The sequence below is a fragment of the Urtica dioica genome, chromosome 2 (genome assembly GCF_054948205.1).
Source record: "Urtica dioica subsp. dioica isolate 48M chromosome 2, U.dioica_male_clone48M_v1_H2, whole genome shotgun sequence".
In the NCBI taxonomy this organism is placed as follows: domain Eukaryota; kingdom Viridiplantae; phylum Streptophyta; class Magnoliopsida; order Rosales; family Urticaceae; genus Urtica; species Urtica dioica.
In genome coordinates, this window is record NC_142757.1 from 15,341,064 (window position 1) to 15,349,337 (window position 8,274).

Here is an 8,274-nt window from a genome sequence, read left to right on the forward strand (position 1 = left end):
TTTCACTCCCCACTTCTCTCTCGGGTTTTCTCTCTGGGACTCTCTCTTTTTTTCTCTCTGTTTTTACCTCATCCCTTGGTTCTTTTCCCTTCTCTAGGGCCCTAAACCTTTCCCTCTCTTGTTGCATCCTCAGTTGATCTTCATGAACTTACTTTGGAGTCAGGGGGGCGAGGGTGATGGTACGATTCTTGTGCCTGAGGGAGTACTTGTTGGTGTAGCCGTCATGAGTCACCCTCCGATCGAATTGCCACGGCCGCCCCAAAAGTATATGCCCCGCGTCCATCGGTGCCACGTCACAGAGCACCGAGTCCTCATAGCTGCCAATCCGGAAACTGATAAGGACTTGTTTGTAGACACGTACCTCTTCACCATCATTAAACCACTGAAGCTTGTAAGGACGAGGGTGGTTTGTCGTGGGAAGTCCAAGCTTCTTCACTACAGCAACGCTGGCTATGTTCGTACAACTCCCTCCATCGACGATAACGCTGAACACCTTCTCACCAATATGGCATCTGGTGTGAAAGATGTTTTCACGCTGCTCCTCATCATCTCGTACGACCTGTGCGTTCATAGTTCGTCGAGAGACCAACACGAGCTCTGCTGGTGCCTCAATTTCCTCGTCTGACTCTTCTCTGGTACACTTTTGATCTTCCTCTTCATCGTCGGTAACCATCTCTCCGGTCGGAAGAATCGTCATGCTCCTCTTATTCGGGCATTGATTTGCGAAGTGACCAACTCCCTGGCACTTGAAGCACTTGATATCACGATTTCGCTGAAATGACGTCTCCGGTTTCTTTTGAGCACTGGGACCAGGACTAGATGTGGTTGGGGCCGTGGAAGTGCTTGGCTTGGCTACGTCCCCTCGTGGTTTGAAACTGCTCTTCTCGTCTCGGTTGAAGGTCTTCTTCCATGCAGGTTGGTCTGAGAATCGGTTTCCCCGCATGCTACCCCTCGTCTTGAGTTGCTTCTCAATCTTGATGGCCAAGTGAACCAAATCCTCCATCTCGACATAATGCTGCAACTCCACCTTGTCCGCTATGTCAGGGTTCAGCCCGTTGATAAATCTGGCCATGGTAGACTCGCGATCTTCCTCGATGTTTGCTCGGATCATGGCAACCTCCATTTCCCGGTAGTACTCCTCAACACTGCGAGTGCATTGCCGTAGGCGCTGAAGCTTCTGGTAGAGCTCTCGGTAATAGTGGCGAGGCACAAATCTCTTCCTCATGATGGCCTTCATCTCATCCCAAGTCTCTATCGGCTCCTCTCCATCCCGTTGCCTACTCGTCACCAGCTGATCCCACCAAACAATAGCATAATCAGTGAATTCAGCGGCAGCAAGTATTACCTTCTTGCGTTCGGTGTAGTTGTAGCAATTGAACACAAACTGGGCTTTGGTCTCCCATTCAAAGTAGGCGTCCGGGTCACTTTTCCCTTGGAATGTTGGAATCTTCTGCTTGATGCCACCAATTCCTCCGTCTTCTCTGTCCCTTCCTCCTTGTCTTCTTTCGAACCTTCTCTCGTTTCGTCCTCCTCTCCTATAGTCCTCCTCTTCAAAATCATTCTCCATCTCATCTTCTGTCTCCTCCCTTGGCTGTCTTCGTCTTCCTCTGTTGGGAGCTTGTTGGCCTTCCTCCACTCTCTCAACACGTTCTCGTAGTGGCTCCAACTCTTCCCTCATCATCCTTCTCATCTCTCCTATCATTGCTTGCATCATCAGCCTCCGTGATATGATCCTTACCAACAAATGTGATAAGACCCAATAACAATAATTGGAAAAAGACCCCAAGATCTGCAAAGGACTAGAATGTTGAGACTTGACCCAATATCTAGAGAGATAAGAACCAAGCCTACAATATATATGACGCCACACCAAGATACTCAAGATGATCACTTAAGAATCAAGATGATAAGTCAAGTTGCTGAACGCCACAAGAAAACTTGATAAGTTCAAAAAGTCTTTTCAAGAACAAGAAAGACACAAAATCACATATATTTCATTCAAAGGGGAATTGTCCCTGATTACATTCTCCTAAACACTTATTTATAGCCTTGGAGAGGCTTTACAATCAGCCAAAAACCTTTTGCTCCAACAGCTCTAAAAACAACATTTAAGACACTAGTAATAAAAGCTTAAATCTAAATGCAAATAACTCTCAGCCCTTATAACATTGAAACTGAAAGTTTTTGACATAAAAACACACAAAACAACACACTAAATGGGTATAAACACCCCAAATTCGTCCAACTATTCTGAGTGGTTACAAAAGTAACTCCCAAAAGAGTGAACAGCCTTATTTATTGTTAGAAATGTGGATCCAATGCCTAAAAACGACCTAGGCATTCTGATTACTCTTGTAGAATCTTAATCATTGTAATTAGGCTCTCTTGCTTTAGATTTGCCTCAACTTTGGGCCCAAATGAGCTAACTTGTTGAATCAGCCCATTTAGAGCCTCTTTGAATTGTTTGGCCTTAAACCTTGTGAGAGGCCCACTAGGCAAACTTAATGGATCACTTGAAAGTTTTCTTTTAGTCATCTCAGGTCCACTTGTATCCATTTGAACTCCTTGATCACTTTCATCCACTTTAGCTCCTCGATTCGCATCATTCTGCCCCTCTTGACAGCGATTTGTCCTCAAATCATCACCTACATCAAAATATGATAGATCAGAAACATTAAAGCTTGCACTAACACCATACTCACCAGGTAAGTCAAGCTTGTAGGCATTGTCATTGATGCGCTCCAAAACCTGGAATGGTCCGTCACCCCTTGGAAGTAATTTGGAACGCCTTTGCTCAGGGAATCGCTCCTTTCTCATGTGCAACCAAACCCAGTCCCCTGGCTCAAAAATCACTTTCTTGCGGCTCTTGTTGGCATTCTTTGCGTATTGCTCAGTCCGTCGCTCTATGTTTTGCCTTGTCTTCTCATGAATCTGTTTCACAAGATCTGCCTTCTTTTTCCCATCCAAGTTAACTTGCTCACCAATAGGTAAAGGAATCAAATCCAAAGGTGTTATTGGATTAAAACCATAAACAATTTCAAAAGGAGAGAACTTAGTTGCAGAGTGAACACTACGATTATATGCAAATTCAACATGTGGCAAACAATCTTCCCAAGCTTTCAGGTTCTTTTGAATGATAGAACGCAACAAAGTGGATAATGATCTATTTACCACTTCAGTTTGCTCATCGGTTTGTGGATGACAAGTAGTAGAAAACAATAGTTTTGTTCCCCGCTTTCCCCACAACGTTTTCCAAAAATAGCTCAAGAATCTCGCATCTCTATCAGAAACAATTGTGCGAGGCATGCCATGCAACCTAACAATCTCTTTGAAAAACAGGTCAGCAATGTTTGATGCGTTATCAGTTTTGTGACATGCAATAAAATGTGCCATTTTAGAAAATCGATCAACGACCACAAAAACAGAATCTCTCCCCCTCTTAGTCCTTGGTAATCCCAAAACGAAGTCCATTGAAATATCAACCCAAGGTGCACTAGGAATCGGAAGTGGTGTATACAAACCATGTGGTTGTTGTTTAGACTTGGCCTGTTTACAAGTTATGCATCGCTCACAAATCTTTTCAACATCTCGTTTCATATGGGGCCAATAGAAATGTTCATGCAACATACCCAATGTCTTAGCTACCCCAAAATGACCCATCAAACCACCAGAATGTGCTTCTCTAACAAGTAGTTCACGTAATGAAGAATGAGGAATGCATAATTTATTTTCACGAAATAGAAAACCATCATGAATAAAAAATTTGCCATTCGCCCCATTAGAACAACATTCAAAGGCTGCCCCAAAATCAGAATCAGAAGCATACAATTCCTTAATGTACTCAAATCCAAGCAACTTAGAATCTAGAGTAGAGAGTAGAACGTACCTGCGAGATAATGCATCTGCCACAACATTCTCCTTACCTTGCTTATATTTGATCACATACGGAAATGTTTCAATGAACTCCACCCATTTCGCATGTCGTCTATTCAATTTGTGTTGGCCCTTCAAATGCTTCAACGACTCATGATCCGTATGTATCACAAATTCTTTAGGCCAAAGATAGTGCTGCCAATTTTCCAAAGTCCTCACCAATGCATATAATTCCTTATCATAAGTAGGATAGTTCAGGGCTGCCCCACTCAACTTTTCACTAAAATACGCAATTGGTCTTCCTTCTTGCATCAAAACTCCACCAATTCCTAAACCTGAAGCATCACACTCAATTTCAAACGTTTTAGTGAAGTTAGGCAAAATAAGCAAAGGAGCATTAGTTAATTTTTTCTTGATCAGTCTGAATGCCTTTTCTTGCTCAGCTCCCCATTTAAATGGGATGTTCTTCTTGATGACTTCGGTTAGCGGCGCTGCAAGGCTACTAAAGTCTCGAACAAATCGTCGATAAAAACTAGCCAAACCATGAAAACTTCTTACCTGACTTACCGAAGTAGGCGTTGGCCAATCGTGAATTGCCTTCACCTTTTCCTCATCAACTTCAATCCCTTTAGCACTTACAACAAAACCAAGAAACACAAGCTTATCCGTGCAAAATGTACATTTCTTAAGATTTCCAAATAAGCTTTCTTTCCTCAAAACTTCTAAAACCAATTTTAGATGTGCAACATGATCCTCAAGGTTTTTACTATAAATCAGAATATCATCAAAGTAGACAACAACAAAATGTCCAAGGAAAGTACGTAAAACATGGTTCATAAGTCTCATGAATGTACTCGGGGCATTGGTTAACCCAAAAGGCATAACTATCCATTCATACAATCCATATTTTGTCTTAAATGCAGTTTTCCACTCATCTCCTTCTTTCATTCTAATCTGATGATATCCACTCTTAAGATCAATTTTAGAAAACACACACGATCCATGCAATTCATCCAGCATATCATCTAAACGAGGAATAGGATGTCGATACTTTACCGTGATGTTGTTGATGGCTCGACAATCAACACACATTCTCCATGTCCCATCCTTCTTCGGCACTAGAATCACCGGAACAGCACACGGACTCATGCTTTCTCTCACATGTCCCTTCTCCATTAGCTCACTGACTTGCCGCTCAAGTTCCTTAGTCTCCTCCGGATTACTTCTATAGGCTGGTCGATTTGGAATTGTGGAGCCAGGAACAAAGTCGATTTGATGTTCGATCCCTCGAATAGGAGGTAAACCAGGAGGTACCTCTTCCGGAAACACATCTACAAATTCCTGCAAAAGAGAGAAAACGTTGCTCGGCAAAGATCCGGCAAGATCATCAGTACATAAAAAGGCCTCCTTGTACATGAGTACTATAAGGGGCTGATGGGTGAATAATGCCCTCTTGATCTCACTTTTTTTTGCCATGAGACTAACTTTTTCACTCATGTTTCTCTCTTTCTTTTCAAATTCCTTTTTTTCATCTTTTTCTCTTTCCTTTTCTTTTTCTCTTTCTTTTTCTTTTTCTTTTTCTTTTTCTTTTTCTTTTTCTTTTTCTTTTTCTCTTTTTGTTTGTAATTTCAATTGATCAGCAAGAACTTGATTGGGACTTAATGGTACAAGTGTAACAGGTTGCTCTTTAAGAGTAAAAGAGTATCGATTGGTGAAACCATCATGTGAGACCCTCCTATCAAATTGCCATGGCCTCCCCAAAAGCATGTGACAAGCTTCCTTCGGTACCACATCACAAAGCACCTGATCTTCATACTTGCCAATCGAAAATGCCACAAGAACTTGTTTTGTCACCTTGATGTTTCCACTATCATTAAGCCATTGAAGACGGTAGGGTCGTGGATGCTTCAAGGTAGGCAGCGCCAATTTCTCGACAAGTTCATTGCTCGCGACATTCGTGCAACTTCCTCCATCAATAATCACACTACACACTTTCCGGTTCACGAAGCATCGAGTATGAAACAAATTCTCGCGCTGATTATTTTCTTCTTTCTTCACTTGTGCACTAAGAGCTCTCCTCGCCACTAATAGTTCTCCATCGACTGGGTATTCACCATCGCTGCAATCCTCAAGTGGTGGCATGTCCTCATCTACTTCATCTTCCTCATCCTCCGACTCAAGCTGACCTTGTGCGTTTATCACCATAACCCTCTTGTTTGGGCACTCGCTGGCTATATGTCCTGAACCTCTACATTTAAAACACTTTATATCACGTGTTTTAGTAGAATTAGCCTCTTTGTTACCTTGTGTAGCCCCTGGTTGTTGTACGACATTTTTCGAAGTGTCAAATTTAGGCTTGTTTGCTTGAAATTCATCTCGTCTAGAGGCTGCCCTCCACGAATTTGTTGACGACATACTTGGTCCTCTCCTAGCCATGTTCCTTCGCTTTAGTTGCTGCTCCGCTTTGACGGCTTGGTGCACCATATCGGTCAACTCCACGTGATGTTGCATCTCCACGACATCCGCTATCTCACGATTTAGTCCATGCAAGAATCTGGCCATCGTTGCTTCTCTGTCCTCCACCACGTTTGCCCTTATCATTGCCACCTCCATCTCCTTGAAATACTCATCTACACTCTTTATTCCTTGAGTTAGACGCTGCAATTTGTTGTACAACTCCCGATGGTAATAACTTGGAATGAATCGCCGCCTCATGATGGCTTTCATCTCCTCCCATGTCTCCACCGTGCGCTCTCTATTTCTCCTCCTTTCTTTCAACAACTGATCCCACCATATTATGGCATAATCAGTGAACTCAATCGCTGCGAGCTTCACCTTCTTCATCTCCGAGTAGTTATGACACTCGAACACCATCTCTATCTTTTGCTCCCACTCCAAATAGACTTCAGGTTCATTTCTCCCCTGAAAAGATGGTATGGTCACCTTTATACTCCCCAAATCATCATCCCTTCCAGGCCTTCCCCTCCTAGCTTCTCTATTCCCATTACCACGCCCAAACCTGCCCCGGTTATGTTGACGCTCTTCTCCACCATCTTCAGCAACCTCGTCTTCAACACCTTCCGATACATCACCCTCTTCTTCAGCTCTTTGTGCTCGTCTATTGGGAACATTTGGTGCATGATTTGCTGCCATCCCTTCTATTCCATCAATCCTCGCATTTAGTTGCTCAAACTTCTCCGTCATCAACGCCACGAATGCCTCCATTTGAAGATTTTGATTAAGTGGTGGTTGTACGTATCTCCCACGATCAGATTCGTTTCCTGACATTTAAAATATATATATTTTTTTATTAAAAAAAAAAAACGTATCTGTTAGAGGACCTCACAAACACTCGCTCACGTGTTTCTCTCAATAATGTATCCGCTCAACACTCGTGTTTAGAAATATAATGGCTTTTACCCTCAAATAATCTCACACTCTTGCCTTTTTCCACTCTAGTGTTTTCTTTTGTTCTTAATCAGACTAAGTAAACAACAAGTGTTTCGAGTAGCAATTCAATGTGTGAAACAACTCAACAAATCACGAGACTCAAAAGCAAAGGATAAGATATGAGATAAACAACCCACACTACGTAAACTAAAATGCTTAATTACCAATTCTAGAATCAGACCATAAAACAAAACAAACAAAAATACTACAACGATAGACTGAATTCTTTCTTCATTTGGCTTTTTTCTTTTTTTTTTTGCTTTTTTGTTTTGCTTTCTTTTTTCTTCCTTTTTTTTGCCTTTTTTTTTTAATTATAATGATAAGAAAACAAAGAAAACTGAAAGTTGTGCGAAAAAAAAAAAAATGGGGAAAACCTACTTTTTTTGTGCTTTTTTTGTGTTTTTTTTTGTGTTTTTTTTTGTTTTTTTTTTTTTTTTACTTGAAATGACACATACGAAAATTAAAATAAATGATAGACAAACTTTTCCTTAGAACCCAAGCTCTGATACCAAATGATATGATCCTTACCAACAAATGTGATAAGACCCAATAACAATGATTGGAAAAAGACCCCAAGATCTGCAAAGGACTAGAATGTTGAGACTTGACCCAATATCTAGAGAGATAAGAACCAAGCCTACAATATATATGACGCCACACCAAGATACTCAAGATGATCACTTAAGAATCAAGATGATAAGTCAAGTTGCTGAACGCCACAAGAAAACTTGATAAGTTCAAAAAGTCTTTTCAAGAACAAGAAAGACACAAACTCACATATATTTCATTCAAAGGGGAATTGTCCCTGATTACATTCTCCTAAACACTTATTTATAGCCTTGGAGAGGCTTTACAATCAGCCAAAAACGTTTTGCTCCAACAGCTCTAAAAACAACAATTAAGACACTAGTAATAAAAGCTTAAATCTAAATGCAAATAACTCTCAGCCCT

General features: G+C 41.4%; 1 pseudogene; it reads right to left on the minus strand.

Annotated features, from left to right (window-relative positions):
• Nucleotides 1-2,346: 2,346 nt before the first annotated feature.
• LOC149404114 (uncharacterized) lies at nt 2,347-7,098 on the minus strand (annotated as a pseudogene).
• Between the last annotated feature and the right edge of the window lie 1,176 nt (nt 7,099-8,274).